We start from the raw sequence: 17,944 nt of genomic DNA on the forward strand, positions 1-17,944 counted from the left end.
GTCAAAAGTGGTTACTTTGGAATGAAAACTATCTGAGTTTGTTTTGCCTCAACTGTGTTTCTAAATTTTGCCACAGTAAGCATATATTGCATTTGCAGTCACTTTAGAAAGCAGTAAGTATGACAGCACCCCCCCCTTTTTTTTTTACATTTAAATAGTGGGTATTGTAAGGTACAGCTGGCATAGTTAAGGATGTATCTTCAAGGATGCATTGGCTTAATTTTTTTCCTACAATGTTATATGCACTATCTAGTCCAGCCACAAAGCCCAATTTAGAGTTAGCTGTACATGAGACAGTGGGGGCCCACAAGCTAATGTAGAAGGAATAATTCTTCCCTCCCTGTTGCTAGAGATGGTGACTTCTACACATTTCTATGTGTTGACAATATATGCATACACTTGCAATTTGCCTTCTCCGGCCAGGCCACAGAAGACAGCAATTCACTTAAATGAATAATTTTCTTTATCTTCTTTGTTTCATAAACAAATGCACCTAACAGTTTTATTTATAATACCCCAGAACTGGAAAGAAGCCAAATGTCCATCAATATGTGAATGTATAAACAAATTGTGGGCTACACATACAATACAATTCTACTCAGCAATAGAAAGGAATGGACTACTGGTACATGTAACAAGAAAATGCATAATTTTCTTGACCTGGGTTTTCTTCAGAATTCTGGAGCTTTAGAGTCTTTTATTTATTTGATGTCACTTCAACTTGACAAAGGATAAAACCCTTTTAGTACAGGATTTTCTCCCACCATAACCACATTTATGCCAAACTTAAAATATTGGTTTTAAAAAAATCAGTTGTGGAATAAATAAAATGTCCTCTTTTGCTTAGCTATTAGCAGAATTTTAGGATGCTATGCCTCCTTTACAACCATGTATTTGGGAGAAAATTATATTTCTGCTTTTTATATTATTCATACATAAAAGTCAATTATTTTTAAGGTTCTTTGTTTCTTCAAATCATGTTATTAAGATTTCTTGAAATATAGCTCTTTCTTCTTTTATCTTAGGTATATAATCTCCTCAACTTTGCAGGAAAAACAGATACCCTTAAGGTCTGACTTGGTATTTGAATAGATAAGCTCACTTTTAGTCCATGTCTCATAGTATTACATTATTGTTTAGGAAGAGATAGCAAGTTGTGTCTTATAAATTTTAATATATTCTTTCTGTCATCAAATAACAACAGAATTATCCCACTGACAAACAATAGGATTCATATACAGTTGTGAATGATGTCTAGCTACTCTATTTCTGCCAAAAGGAGAACACAGATCAACATTATTCCATGGCCAGCATTTCAGTGACTTTAGGAACTTACATGCAGTTAGCACTTCTTCACATATTGTTCAGAAAGCATATTCTCCAGTGATTTCAGAGGGAGAACAAGAGGAACTCCAAAGGAGAATTTACTGGATGATTGTGAAACTGGGGCAACAGAGCCTCTCAAAGTTTCCTCCCAGGCAAAAGAAAGATGATTAATTCCTTATTCACAGGATGGTTGTAACTATTATATGCAATGATGCAGTTAGATAAAAACAGTTTGTGGAGCACTATGTTGGTATTACTATTATTGCATAAAGATGAACAGTGAGCACAGTAGGCCAGACCTTATTAAATTCAGTGCTTTAGATGGTGCGTTAGTGCACAGAGTAGCCAGGGAGTAGGTTCTGGAGAAGGGTACAGAGGGGACAGGCTGAACACTATTGACCTTGGCATTACAAAACCCACTGCCAGAATTTCCTGGTTTGCAGTACCATTCATGTTCGTTCAAGGTAAAGGGCACACTCTGCCTCTCTCAGAGCAAAGGGATTCCTCCTCTGGCAAAGGTGCTGATATCACTGATGTCACACAATTTAGTAACAGTAAACATGGGAGTATTAATGGAAAGGAGTAGGTTAACATCCTCTTGAAGGAGTTCAAGGAAGCTTTTTCAACTGAGAATTGAGGTGGGTAGAGAAATAAGAATTAAACAGTGTATGGGCATTAACTAAATATACCACAACAAAGGCTGGCCAGATAAAATATAGATGAACTATCCCTCTCTCCACATGCACACCTAACACCTGTTAACATAGCAATTGTGCACTGGAGAGAGTTAAAGATAACTGATTAGATGATTCCATTGTCCCTGGGTAGGAAGATGCCTGGTAGCTGAAAAGCTCTACTCTGTTTTCTGTTAGCAGAGATTCTACTACCATCATCTTACTTTGCAGCAAGAGAAACAAAGGGGATTTTCCTGAGCAGCATCAGTAACAAAGAAATGAGTCAAATTATTAAGAAACTGATGGGCATTCATTGAAGAGCAACAAATATGATGTATAAGTCTAAAGGGACTGCCTTCAGAGGGCAGATGAAAGAGACAAGTCTCCCAGCATGACCACACCGCTCTAATGGGACTGGCTCATCGGCCACAAGTACTTGAAAGGTATAAATAGCAGGGATGGAGAGAAATTATTTAGTGTCCAAGGGGACAGCAGAAGGAGTGATGGAAATGAAAGTCAAAACACAGATGATTTAGGTGGCTGAACAAGTCACATGCCCGAATGGAGAGATCTATTATAGGCTGTACAGCATCACCCCTTGGGAAGGGTGGAAACCCCATCACTTGCGCCATTTACAATTGGAAAAGGCATTAAAAAGTAGATTAGCATGTTAGAGAGGGAAAAAATACCACATGTCCTCAGAGAATCAGTGGGATGACTTAATAGGTCTTTTCCATCTCAAATTACCATGACGTAGTTTGTATGCTTGGGGACCTGAGTTGCTAGACTAGTTTTTCCATCATTTGGGCTTCTTTACTTTTACTACAAGGCCTCCATGAAGAAATGATAATGGGACACGGAATGCAGTTTCTGCATTGTATACAGAAGCTCACAGTGTACTGATGGTTTAGCATGAAGGCAGAACTGACTGCGATCAGTTTCAAATTGTGATGTCAGTGTAAATAAATACAAACACAATACCAATCAAGTCCCAAAACAACATACATATATGATTGAGACCTAAGGCAGAGGGAAATGACCTTTGTCACAGTTAGATGGTGGCTGAACAAATGAAAATTTAAATAGTTTATTTTCTCATCTAGAAAAATACATGTCTAAATACTTAAAGTCTATCTTTAAAAAAAAATTGGCCTTAAAACTATAAAGAAACATTGACTGTGTAGGAATTTTAGGACACACATTTTGTATATGTGCTGCCGAAGTGAGCACTGGAACCCACATTTTGAATGTGTGCTGTATTTCTTTCCACAGCTGCAGTCGTAATTAGCAACTGACACATTCTGAAACCCGTGGTGGCCCAGAAGAACACACATGTGCACAGGCTGTGCCAACCTGGGGCAATAACTGCAACTGAAAGGAACGGGCACAGCTTGGTCAGATGGAAACTGGGGCAGGCAGAGAAGGGCTCATGTTACTGTGATTACTAGAAGGAGCACAGCTGTGACCATCTCAACCCTTCTCAGCCAGAGGATGACACGGAAGCAGGGGACAAAAATGGTAAAAGGGTCACAGGAGGGAGAAGCAGTGAGAAAGAAAGCGAAAGAATCCAGAGAGGGAAACTCACAGATGCAAGCTCTTTACAGGTGGAGAATATCACAGCTCCTGAGAAAAATATTGTATGTGGTTGAGCATAAGTGAAACAGCGTTCTAGAATACTGAAGTTTGCAACAAACAAATTCAGGGTTTGACCTACACCTGACAGATATAGGTCAACCCTCATCCTGCTGCTCTCAGCAGCTGTAGCCAATAGGAGACAGTGCTGCCCAGCATGCTGGTTTAAGCTGCTGCTAATAGAGGGAAATCAACCTAAACCCATATTTCCTGCCTCTGTAGTCCTCACTTGTCTATTCATCACCAAATCAGGCGCAGGCAGAGCTGCTGGCTTGCTGTAACTGCTGGATGACTGATAAATGGAATCTGGTGATAGCATATATATTCCCATATCATCTAGCTAGAACAAATTGTTGTAAAGTCTTTTAAGGGAGGACTATTAAAATGCAATATTCCCTCATTAATGTAAATACTTTCCTAAATTCATACAACAAGAAGAGACTTACTAATTCTTCACACCAACAGAACTTTAAGATGTTTAGAGAGAAGAAATTCCCTGACAGAGGTGTGTTTTTGAAAGGATACAGCAGAGGTTAAGTGACTTATCCCATGTTACTTAGTGGTGATAGTTAAGGCAGAAAGAGAACTGAGGGAGTGGTCTGAGAGTAAGTGTGGAAATTATGAAATTAAATCTGGAGAAAGAATATCATCACCAAAACATGTTGCATTAAATATCTATTGGAAATCCCAGTTCAGTAACACACATTCCTTTATCCTACATGTTCAGACTCATGTTAAAAGTGAGTTCAGATATTTCCTAGGCTCATGTTTAAAAAAAAAAAAAATGTTCAACCATTCTCCTCAATGAACATGACATTAAATCAAGCTAAGTCCAGTCAGATGGCCTCAACTTTATTCACTAAAGCTAGCAGGCAAGGGCCTAGTGAGGTGAATTAGAGGTTTAATTAGAAGAACAAACAGTAAATGCTAAATGTTCTGTTGCAACTATGTAACTTTCTGTGGGATTTTATGCCTTGTATCTTTTTTTTCTGAATTCCAGGCCAATGGGGCTGCACTAGAACCCAGAAGCAGAGAATTCCATAACTCAGACTCTTTGATTCGATAGTTTCTTTTCATACCTTGAGAGAGAGCAAATAAAACTACTTTTACCACCTCTCAAGTTTCTAGAGGATATTCTTGACTGGAATTTGTCCATGTTCTGAAATAACAGGTTACTTCATGTTCTTTGTGTTTAAATAAATGTAATTAGGCCTGTTTAAAAAAAAAACTATGGAAAATATTAAAAAGAAAATAAAAATCATCTATAAACTTACCACCCAGTGGTAGCCACATGAACATTTTTGTGTTTCCTTCTTATTTCTACACACATATACTTTCCAAAATTTGTCATAAATGTTTTAAAGGTATTTCATATATTGCCAAATTGCCCTCCAGAAAAGTTAAATCAATTTATATCCATTTTCAGTGAGTGGTATAATTTTTTAAAAGCCAGTTTTAAATTTGAGAGTTGAAAAGTGATGCCTCACAGCTGTTTTTATTTTCTTCTATCTTCCTCACTCCTAAAGTTGGCCACTCCTTTCCTATGGTTATGGTCAATTACAGTGGACATTGTATTTCACTCCTCAACAACAATGTAGTTTCTGGAATTGACCCCAGCTCTAGGAATGAGTCCTGATCACTGTTAAACCAAGCATAGTAATCCAATCTCTTTGCTAGTGAAAGGTTCGCAATCAAAACATGGCATTCCTCTGACAGGAGATTTGATCCAGGTTGATCCTAAACTGAGTCAATGAGGCTGAGAAGAAGCACTTGTATTTCGTCGCTGGAAAAGAGATTCTAAAGCCAGGCATGGTGGCTCATGCCTATAATCCCAGCACTTTGGGAGGCCGAGGTGGGTAGATCATTTGAGGTCAGGAGTTCGAGACCAGCATGGTCAACATGGTGAAACCCTGCCTCTAACAAAAATAAAACAATTAACTGGGCGTGTTGGTAGGTGCCTGTAGTTCCAGCCACTCAGGAGGTGAAGGCAGGAGAATCGCTTGAACTCAGGAGGTGGAGGTTGCAGTGAGCAGAGAACATGCCACTGCACTCCAGCTTGGGTGACAGAGTGAGACTCTGTCTCAAAAAAAGAAAATAAAGAGAGATTCTACTTCTACTCTGATGAATGTGAACAGGAAAGTCTGTGCCCCACATGCTGCTAGGTGTCATCTTGTGATCGTCAGAGACGTCAACATGACTTTGATTACATGCAAAAATATATTATTTCCTTAGTGTTTAGGTTAGTTTTATTTGGGGTTCCAATTTTTACAGTGAGAAGCAGTCAGAACCCTTTTTCTTTCTGGGATTTTTTTGGAGTTTTTTAATTTTGTTTTTTCCAATTCCTATTAGGCATTATCAGTAATTTTATTGTTGATGTGGTAAGAACTGTATTGAAGATATAATCTTTTTTGTCTGTATGATTATGTTTCCAAGTTTATCACTTGTTCATTATTTGCTATGTACTATTATTTAATGCAGAGAACAATCTCAATGTAATTAAATATAGCAGTAATTTTCTATGTGATACATTCTATTACTTTTACTGCTATTCATTCACAAGTGTGTGTGTGTAGCAATCACAAGGTGCCAGGCTATAAGAATACACAAGTGAGCCAAAAAAGATACAGTCCCTAGTTTATATCCTACTGGGGTGGGGGTTGAGGGTAAGGCAGACATTAAGCTGAAAAGCCACACAAATGAGTTCTGAGCTGCCAGTGGATAGATCCTACGAAAAGAAGGTACACAATATGTGAGAGCTTTAATAGGAAAATTAGGCCTAATTAAGGAGATCAGGGAAGCTTCCCTGGGGAAACAGTGATTGACCTATGGATGATCAAATGGAGTTAGGTAGCTGGGTAAGGGCATTACAGGTAGTGGGAACCACAGGTGCAAAGGTCCTGCTCAGAAACAAGCACAAGAAATATGAGGGATGAAAGAAAGTAAATGTCACCAGATTCTGAGGGCCTTGGTTTAAGATGAAGCTGAAAAGGTTGAGAGGTTGGGGGATGGAGCTGGGAGAAGATGACTATGCAGAGTTAATAAGTCCGTGTTAAAGAGTTCTGCCCCCTTCCTGAAATCTATGGTGTCATCTTTGACAACCATATTATTTTCACCCCCAACATCCAATTCTATCAAACCACCAAATCCTATTGATTTTGCTTTCCTTTTTTTTTTTTTTTTTTTTTTGAGACGGAGTTTCGCTCGTTACCCAGGCTGGAGTGCAATGGCGCGATCTCTGCTCACCGCAACCTTTGCTTCCTGGGTTCAAGTAATCCTCCTGACTCAGCTGCCCGAGTAGCTGGGACTACAGGCGTGTGCCACCATGCCCAGCTAATTTTTGTATTTTTTTAATAGAGACGGGGTTTCACTATGTTGGCCAGGATGGTCTCGATCTCTTGACCTCGTGATCCACCCACCTCAGCCTCCCAGAGTGCTGGGATTATAGGCATGAGCCCCGCGCCCTGCCTGATTTTGCTTTCTAAATATCTCTTCAATCTATCCACTTTAATCTGTCTATTTCACTTCATATTTACCAACACTGCTTCAGTCCCTTCTGTCATCACTTCTGTGATCTATTAGCTCCTACTCCTGCCCCAGTCCACTCCATTCCTACATGGTAATGAGAATTCAGACCTGACATTGATACCATTTGATGACATAACACTAGGAGATCTAATGTACAACAGGAGGGCTCCGCTAAATAATATTGCACTGTACTTGAGGTTTTCCCTAAACGAGTAGATTTTAGGTGCTCTTGTCATGCGCAAAAAATGAGTAATTATATGAGATAATGGATATGTTGATTTGCTTGACTATAGTAACATTTTCACTTTCTATATGTATATCAAAACATCATGTTGTACAACTTAAATATATACAATAAAATTTTAAAAATAAATGCAAGAAAATAAACTTAACAAAAAGGAAAGAAAACACTGAGAAAGGACTAGTTTGGATTTCTGTTAGTTTGTTTTTCGAGAGGAGAGGCTAAGCAGTGGGCAGTTCATGAGCTCAATTTTGGACCCCTTGAGTTTGAAATGCTCTTGGGAGGTCATGGAGAAGAAGCCAGCAGGAGGGGAATGCTAGGTGGAGATCTTCTGCTTTCCCACAGAGTCACTCTCCACCTTTCTCAGTTCTGCTGTGTCCAGAGAGACTGACCTGTATAAAATGTATCCTCAGCACCTGGTTCCCATGTTCTCTGGCTTCTAGTTAGCTTCAGCCAATGGGAGGTAGAAGCAGAAGACTGAAGGAAGGCTGATTATTTATTCCACATTATCTCCATACTTCATTCTCTCTTCCCCTTCCTTCTCCTGCCCCTCTTCCCCACCTTCTCCTACTTCTACCACTCCTTTGCCACCTCCTCTTCCCTCTCTCTCTCTCATTGAGTCATCATTTCTACCTCCTTCCTAGTTTAAGCCTAAAGGCAGTAATGTTCCCTGAGATACTGTACCATTATCCTTTGTTGCTTTCCCTAAACCCTTTGTAAATGATTGCTTAACTAAAGTCTTCTTAATTAGCCATTTGGAATGTGCCATACGTTTCCTGCATGGATCCTGACAATTACTGAAAAGCTGGAAATGGCTAGGCTGGAGTTGAGTCACCTGACTGGAAGCCATGGGTATGATGAGAATCCTTGGGAGACAGTGTAGAGCAGGAATGGGCCCAGAGGAACTCAAACATATAATGGTCTCCAAAGAAGGATCATCCTGCAAAGTCACTGGAGAAGTAGTGGCCAAAGTGGTAAGAGAAAAATTAGGGAAGTGTTATGAAAGCCAAAGGAAGCAAAGGGAATAAAAAGAGCATTCGCAGTCAAGACTATCACTTGGTCCTACATACATTGGATTTAGTGATTTACCACATCCTGAATCTGATACATATTTTCTGTGTTCCCTTGTAGTTTATAATGCTTTTAATTTTTTACATTCCTTTAACTTACCTAGAATTTATTTTGGAATACAGTTTAAAGTGAAAATTTATCCGTCTTTAGCCATTATTCCAACAGCATTTACTAAATGATTCATCACTTTCTCTGTTACAATTACTTCAGCATATACTGTTTTTCAAAGTACAGAGATGCCTAAGCACTTTCTATTAGATGTTTAAGAGCTTCTTATTTAACTATAATTGTGGAAAGGGTTGTCAACTTCATACATTTTAATAACCTTTTGAGCAAGTCTAACTTATATCTTAATTTTTAGAATTCTATTATTAATAGTCCCATTTATTTTTCCAGATGAACTTTAGAACCATTTTATCAATTTTTTAAAATTCCACTGGGATTTTGTTTGGGGTTTTCTGTTTTTTTTTTTTTTTTTTTTGAGATAGAGTTTCACTCTTGTTGCCCAGGCTGGAGTATAGTGGTATGATCTCGGCCCACTGCAACCTCTGCCTCCCCTCCTGGGTTCAAGAAATTCTCATAGCTCAGCCTCCCTAGTAGCTAGGATTACAGGCATGCACCACCACACCCAGCTAATTTTTTTGTATTTTTAGTAGACGGGGTTTCACCACATTGGCCAGGCTGGTCTTGAACTCCTGACCTCAGGTGATCCACATGCCTCGGCCTCCCAAAGTGCTGGAATTATAGGCATAAGCCATCGTGCCTGGCCATTTGGGATTGTTTTTTCTTTTTTTCTTTTTTCTTTTGCATTTCATCACCTGGAAAGGGACTGTTTTAACCCTACAAATTAAATTGGTAGGAGTTTCACTTTATTATATTTAGCCGGAAACTACACACACACACACGCACACACACACGTGTGTGCGCACAAACACAAATATATCTACTTATTATCAAGTCTTCTTTTAGTTCTAAAAAGAGAATAAGAGAATAAGAAGCATATTTTGTGAAGGTCATTTCCAAATATTTTATATTTGCATTCTTCTTTCTGATTTTTTTTAGACATTCTTTGTTATTTGTTCTCTGACATGGTTTTGATATAACAGTAATAATGTCTGTGGTTGAAAACTAGGAGAAATTAAGAAAACAAATTAAATATAATCCTAACATCAACCCCCAGATCGACTGCAGTGCAATGGCACAATCATAGTTAACTGCAGCCTTGAACTCCCAGCCTCAAGCAATTCACCCACCTTGACCTCCCAAGATGCTGGGATCACAGGCATCACTTCTTATACTCATATCTACATGTATTTTTATATGTTCCTTATCCAAATAAGATACCATGTTGTTCTGCAACTTTCTTCTTTCATCTGCTCTTCCAGGAATATCTTTCCTATCAGTACATACATTTCTAACACATCAACCTTCATTGCTGCATGATCTTCTGTTGTATAGATGCACCTTAATTTATTTAACCAATCTCTTATGTGACCTTTGCTGTTTCCCAGTTTCCAGCCTGAAATAATGCTGTGATAAACTTCTCTTATCTCCTCAACTCCAAAAATCTTGGAAATTTTGTTTTTATTAAATATTAAATTTACACAAGAATATTTATAAAATGAATGTTCGTTTTTAAAGACAATACAGTGATCACTTACGTAGCCACTATCCTAAGAAACACCACATCTAACCCTCTATGTGTCCCTCTCCAATCTCATCCTTCTTTACTCATCATCCCCTTTATTTTGTTTCTATTTTACCACATGCATATTGTTCCATGAAAAGGCCATATATGCCGAGTAGCCCCCAAATGCCAAAGGAGCCAAGAAACCAAAGAAGGAGGCAAACATATCCAGTTTGTCAGTATTGGCTGATTTATTAAGAGAACTTACAGACAGAAGTGTGGTCTTGGGTGGCCACAAGAGAAGCAGATCTCCACATTGTTACTCTTCAGACTCAGGGCTTTATACCACAGGGAAAAGGTATACGTGCTCCAGCAAGACAATGAAAGGCAACCCTCCAGAACAGGTGAGAATGCTAAGTGCGTCACAGCCTATAATTTGTGCGATAACATCAAGGTTGCTTTGATCTAAAAATGGGAGTACATCTTCTAATACTAAGGTCAGTAAATAAAACAGAAATCAGTAGGCATTCATAGGACTCGGGCTAATCAGAAGTCAACATGGTGGATTAGCATCCAAGATGGAGTCACTTTTGTCTCCATACGCACATATGCCTGAACATATATAATATGTGATTTTGCATGGTTTTGAACTATATAAACTGAAATTTTAGTGTATAGATTTTTCCGTGATGTGGTTTTTCCACTCACTGTTTTCCTGAGATGGATCCATGTTGTTGTACAGAGCTACAATGTACCCATTTTTACTGTTGTATTCAATTATATGAATATACCATATTTTAAATCTAGTCTCCTGTTAATGAATAGATTTTGCTATTACAAGCAGTGTTACTATGAACATCCTTGTACCTGTGTTGTAGTACATGTGTATAAGAGTTTCTCTTGGCCAAATATCAAGAGTGGAATTACTGGATCAAAGGCATGCACATTTTCAATCTTTTAGATAATGGCAAATTTTCTTCCAAAATGGTTGAAATAATTTACAGTCTCACTAACAGTGTATAAAAATTCATTGGATCCACATCTTTTCTCATTCTTGTTATTTGACATTTTAAAACTTTTGCCAAACCAATAGGAGTGAAATAATATGCCACTGTGGTTTTAATTTGCATTTCCCTGATCACAAATGAAGTTAAGTATATTTTCATATGTTTATTCACCATTTGTGTTCTCTCTTCAATGAAGTGCCCATTTAAATCCTTTTCCCATTTAAAATAAATTAGGCTGTATTTTTTCTTATGGGCTTACAGTTTTCATGTAGTCTGGATGCTAATTCTTTGTCAGAAATCCCCTCTCCCAGTTTATGGCTCATCTTTTTCTCTCTTTAGGTGTCTCTTGATGTACAGAAGTTCTTAACTTTAATGTAGTTGACTTCCTTTACTGTCTGTGCTTTTTGATTTAGCTTCAGAAACCCTTCCCTTCCTTTAATTGAAAAGGGCATTCTCCTATATTATCTTCCAAAGTTTTAAAGCTCTACCTAAAGTTAAGTCTTTAATCCATCCACAATTGATTTTTTGGCATGTGGTGTGAATAGGGGTTCAAACTGACTTTTCCCCTAGGAATAACTAGTCATTTCAGCATCATATATTTAAGGTCTATGCTTTCCCAACTCATTTTCACCTCTGATCAGCCAACTCTGATACATTTGACAAGCAACCTGACAAGTTCCACCATCCATTCCTCAATCCTTCCTCCTAAAAAGAAAAAAAAACCCTCAAAAACAAAACAAAACAAAAACCTCCACCTTGTTGGGATTTGAGTGTAATCAAATTAAATATCTTGGTCAAGTACAACAAAAGTGAAAACTTTACAATATTGAATCTTCCTATCCATAAACATAGTACTCTTTCTACTTATTTAAACCTCCTTTAATTTCTGTCAATAATTTTAAGATTTTTTTGTGTACAGGTCTTGTACATATTTTATTAAATTTATCCCTAGGTATTTAATATGTTTGTAGTATTGTAAATGTTACCTGTTTTTATTTGTGGCTATATAGAAATTCATTTTTAAATTATTAACCTTATAAGTAGTAATTTTGCTAAAAAAGGCTTAATTCTAATTTGCATGTAGATTCTTTTATATTTTCTATGTAAATAAACATCATCTGCTAATGAGGACTCCTAATTTCTGCCCATCTAATCCTTACAAATTGTATATAAATTTTGTATTGTCTTTCTAGTACCTTACTAAAGTTTTTTGTGGGTGATATTCAGAAGCTCGTTATTTGTGTTGGGTGTCATTCATGGTGCTTTTGCTTCTTAACTGTGGATTCATATTTCTATGGGAATTCTTTGAAGCCTAGATTGAAGGGAGTTCATTTAAAGAGGATTTGCATTTGTTTCTGCCAGATGCCCACGGGTACTACTGAAGGAGGGCCACTTTAAACTAAATTCTCAGCTTGAAGTTTTTCCAGACCACCCAGGTGGTAAAAGGCAGAAAAACTCACACATAAGGGCTGGCTTGTACTTATAAACTTTCAGAGAGATTTTCCTTCCCCTTTGCCCAGTGCCAAGTCTTAAGATAAGCAAATTTTCTTCTTGTCTGCTGTGGGGGCAATTTGAGCTTTATGTAGGATGTTGTCTTTTAGACTACCTTCTTTGGGCTGGACCTGGGCTTTGTGACCTATTGTCCACATCTCACAAGGCTGTGAAATCTGGAGCTTAAGATCCCCTGGATCTGTCAAAACTTCTCAGTATAGAAGCCAGCATTAATGTCTAGGTCATCTCACTAGGGCCTTGCTTTGAATTTGTTTTGGCCTTACTTTATTTCCAGTTCATTGAGGCATTTTAAAACATATTTCTATATTTTATTCATTGTTTTTAATTATTCTCAATAGGAGGGTTGGTAAGGACATCTAGTTTGCCAGTGGTCTTCCATCCACCCCACTTCAGCTACCGATTCTCATACCCTGGAGCTTTTTAATCTCTGTTTTACCTCCTAATTTCAAATATGTACCCTATGGCCAACTTCTCTTGTCTTTGAGTGCCTCTAACTTATCACTTCTATTTTAAGAATTATTCAACCCTATTAGGACTGCCAACCCATTCACCCCATATGTTCACGTTCACTGTCCATCTTCTCAAATTCATCTCAAAAATTTATTATTATTATTTTTATTTGAGACAGGGTTTGGCTCTGTCACACAGACTGGAGTGCAGTAGCACAATTACAGCTCACTGCAGCCTCAATTTCCTGAGCTCAAGTAATCCTCCTGCCTGTAGCCTCCTGAGGAGCTGGGACTATAGATATGCACCACCATACCTTGCTAAGTTTTAAATTTTTTCTAGAGACAAGGTCTCACTATGTTTCCCAAGCTGGTCTCAAACTTCTGAGCTCAAGTGATTCTCCCCTCTCCCAAAGTGCTGGGATTGATTACAAGCCTGAGCCACTGCACACAGCCAGATTAAAATGTATGCAGGGTAATTGTGTTGCAAAATACAATGTGCCTTCTGCAATTGTGCCATGCTGTGGTACCGATCCTGTATTCCATCATCATAATCACTCCCTTACACACACCTTCAAAGTCCTTATTCCTTTTCCCTTCTAATATTTAATCTGGCAACAACTACTGATTAAACCTAAATCTACCAGCCTACTCTGTACCTAGCTCTGGAAGGTAACAAGCAACTATGCTGACTTGATTTCCTTCAAAATGTATGTGGCTTCAGTATGCTCAACAATCCTACTATATTTCTCTAGTCAGTTTACTCTACCACCTTTCAAAGCAACTGATTCACGCTTTCCTCTCTGCAAATCCCTAGCCTTCCCTGAGCCTTTCCTTTCTCAATTGGTGGATTCTGTTCTATTTTACTAGAGACAAGAGAATCCAACACGGGAGAGCTTTCTCATTCACCCACCACCAAATCCACTAAACTCCCTGAATCTGTAGTACTGTATATTCTTAGCTTTCTTTCTTGTAACTTTGCTCAACTGTCAAAGTGACAAATGCAAAAGTGAAAAACACTTGAGTGCGTGGATCCCACTTTCCCCCTCTATCCATCATTATATATAACTCTTTGTCGTCATTCTGTTTGTCTTTCTAGTCTGAGAAGGAGCATGTGCTGTCAGTTTTTTTTTTCTTAAAACAAAACAGGAGACTTCCGCTTCTGGGAAGATGTAATAGACATACTTTTCCCTATTCGTCCAGCTAACTCAAATGAAAACCTCTTGGCATTACATATAAAAGAAACATTAAAACATTGAAAGGTGGAGAGAAGAAGGCAGTCCAGCACGGGGCTTCGGAACTTGAGGAACAACATAGTGATAGTTCCATGTGCTTTTTGTTTGTTTGCCTCCTATATCCCAGGCTTTGAGCTGAATAAGCTGGTAAGCCACAAACACCAACAGGCACCGACCAAAAAAAAAAAAAAAAAAAGCCTCAACAAAAGCAGGATCTCTCAAGCCAACCAACCAGGAAAGGGTCAGCCTAGTAAAACAGAAAATTTTTAGACAATAACTACTCCAAAAACCACAGGAAAACTGTGGCGGCCTGATTCCCACCCATGCCAACCAAGTCCTACTAGGAAGCTGAGACTCCAACCCTCTGCTAGGCTACACTGAGTACCCCCCAACATGGTGTCCAAGGTGCTATGAAAGAATGCTGAGTAGGGAGTACCAGGCACTAATAACACATGCTTTCTTCCAACATCTCCCTCTCCAGTACCAGTAGACAACACATAAGGAGCTTGGACTTCCACTCCCACTCCCCCACTGGGGTGCCATCAGGAGACCTGGTGGAGCTTCAGGGTTTCCACCATGACCCAGTGAAAATGAGACCACCTCCTCACCCCAATATCAGTGGAGGTGTCATATAGAGCAGTTATGAGGCACTTCTCCCCATCCTTGCCAGGAAGGCATAGGCCCAGTGGGAAGCAGAACTCCCACCTTGCCCAACAGTAATGAGGAGCTGTTAAAGAGCATGGACTTTGCCTGTCTGGGTCATCTTTGCGAACTCAGTGCCTGGATACTGCTTGGCATATGATAGGGGCTAGTTGCACAATCTTGCTCCAATCACTCATTCCTTCTGCACATAAATTTCCTCCTCAGAGGAAGATGAGGACAAAGGTAGTAGTATCTACCTATAGGTTGTTCTGAGGAGTAAATGAATTTATACGTGTAAATCTCCGAGACAAGTGTCCAACACATGAGGTGTCAGCCATGTGTGCTGCTGCTGTTGTCATTGACTCATTCCTCATTGGTTTACCTGCCACTTAAATCTAGCTTTTGTCACATCGCATGACTTTTTATTTGTAGTGTCTTCATTCTCATTTTCTATATATTCTGTAATTGCAATCATATTTCCCTCTTTATGCCCAAAAGAATATGGAAAGTGTGTTTTTATATTTTCAAGTGGGTGGGAAATTTTTGTTGAAATGTTTGTTCTTGATTTGTAGTTTTATTATTCTGTGGTCAGAGAATATGTCAGCGTACTTTGTGTTTTAAGAGATTTATTGATGTCTTCTTTATAGTCTAGTACATAAGCTATTTAAAAAAAATAATTTCTTCAACTAAAATAATTTCTCCCTTTTTCCTCATTGTGAAGGCTTTTATGCTAGGGATATATCCTATAAAACATACTTTCCAACACACCAAACTAGACAGTTAAATGAAATAAAAGCTTCAATCATGTTGAGTTAAAATGCTTTATTCCTATTCAATTTGCAGTAAGCACAGATTGCAAAGTTCCCCAGAGGGAGAGAAATGGAAGTAGGTACACTCAGCCTGCAGGTATGATTTGTTATTGTTCTTCTGCCTCTTTTTTCCCTCCAGTTTTCTTCTTGCAAATAATTCCTTTAATTCTTAATTGTAGCAAACTGTAATTTCCAAAAGTAGTCCCAGCAATATTGCTGGTCTCACATGCTCATCTAGGATCTTGCTACTTCCCTTCAAGAAGTGACATCTATCTCTTTGTACTGGGGTGTACCTTTATGATTGCCTCAACAAAAAAGGAATAGAGTGGAAGTCATGCTGTGTGATTTCCAAGATGGGTCAACTAGCAGACATGTGAATGAGCCTTCAAATAATCCCAGCCTTCAGCCTTGGAAAGACAAGGGCCAAGCCAGTGCTACAGTGCCCTGTGCAAAATCTGTGATGCACAGACTCCGTGAGCATATTAAATGGTTGTGTTACATCATTGAGTTATGAGGTAACTTATTACTTAGTTCTAGCAGCCAGGTCACTAAGATGGAGTGACTCTGACTTATCAGAAGATTTCATGTAGAAGGAAGGTATTATAATGAGAAAAACTTTAGGCTAGGACCTGAGAGACTTGGCTTATACGCTGGATTAGTTCATAACTGGCCATGGGTCCTTGACTAAATCATGTAATCTTTCTAGGCCTTAATATCTGCATCTGTCAAAGAAGGGATCTGGACGTTTTAGGCTTCTTTAACTTCTACCATTAAATATCGCAATATAAAAGATTTAATAATATAAATGCTCTTATATTGGGAATATTCTGTCTCTTGAGTTGCTGAATATGTATTTTTGATCAATGCTATTCTTGGTTTACAGGGCAGTCTTATTTTTCTCATTTCCACATTATTGGAAATAATTTTCCAAAATATTGGCAGTAGAGAATAGAATCATTTTTATCAGCCCAAATTTAGTAAAAATAAGTTAGAAAGCTGTGTAGGCATTTGATGGAAAACAGAGGGCTTCCCAGTCTCAGTTCATGGTAATATATCAACCACTACTCTGATTCCTGACTTTTATATTGTTCAGTGATTTCTGCCTACTATTTTGTGTATTCTTTGTTAGTTACCAGGTAACAAGCTGACAGAATATGTTTACTGAGATTTTTACTCTCTCTGTCTAGATCCAGCAGTTGGAGAATTTTAAGTATACCTTCCAAAGCTAAATCTGCTATGGGATAAGGCTGGTTTTTCACCAGTTGTAACTCTCTGAAAGTTGCATTGTTAGGAAGGGTCATCTATTATTCCACATACTGTTTTCTAGAAGCAGCTACAGCAAGTGCTTAATACATGCTTTCCAACACACAATACTCCAAGGTCCCTAGAGTGGGATGACTTGGTACAGCTGCCCCAAGTCAATATTCAGGGGACCCAGCCGTTCTGGCAGCTTGTCAGTAACTCAAGGAGCACCAGCTGTGGCCTGTAACGTGCTTGTATCACCCTTACCAAAAACAGTCTTAAGCTGCCTCCCCCTCCTGGACTCACCAGAATCAGTGAGCCTCTATTCTCTTTGTATCATAGCATTCCCCGACGCAGAACAAAGTTAGTAGACTACTCTCTGATATGAATTGTGTGATCCCCGAGAAGCAGTTTTTAGTTCCTAAATCTGTTTATGATAGTTGTATTTTATTATAATAATGATGTGATTTCATTAAATATTATATAATTCAATTAAATATGAAGACAAAAGAGCTGTTTCTATGAAAACAAGTTGAAAGCATCACAAAGTGTAAGTGATACCACAGCAAAGGATTGTGGGAGAAAATCTGGACGGATACTGTGCTCAGATTTCTTCCCATTTCTCACTCTCCTTTAAAGAAATTCATATTTTGTGGGGTGGGGAGTTGGGGAGAGATAGCATGGGGAGAAATGCCAGATATAGGTGAAGGGGAGGAAGGCAGCAAATCACACTGCCATGTGGGTACCTATGCAACTATCTTTCATGTTCTTCACATGTACCCCAAAACCTAAAATGCAATAAAATAAAATAAGAAATTCATATTTTAAATCTTAGTTAATATGTAGGAGGTGTGCTTTATTCAAGAGTGATGTCCTGTGCAGAAAGAAAAGGCCTTGCTGGCCAGGCATGGTAACTCAGGCCTGTAAGTCCAGCACTTTGGAAGGCTGAGGCAAG

General features: G+C 38.5%; 1 long non-coding RNA gene across 1 annotated transcript; it reads left to right on the forward strand.

Moving 5' to 3' along the window:
- The first annotated feature begins 2,196 nt into the window (after positions 1-2,196).
- LOC118143810 (uncharacterized) lies at positions 2,197-4,928 on the forward strand. The gene is made up of 2 exons (XR_004728258.3): positions 2,197-2,443; positions 3,273-4,928. It is a non-coding gene; the product is annotated as an uncharacterized LOC118143810 (long non-coding RNA).
- The last annotated feature ends 13,016 nt before the right edge of the window (positions 4,929-17,944 follow it).

Source organism: Callithrix jacchus, chromosome 11 (genome assembly GCF_049354715.1).
Source record: "Callithrix jacchus isolate 240 chromosome 11, calJac240_pri, whole genome shotgun sequence".
Lineage (NCBI taxonomy): Eukaryota > Metazoa > Chordata > Mammalia > Primates > Cebidae > Callithrix > Callithrix jacchus.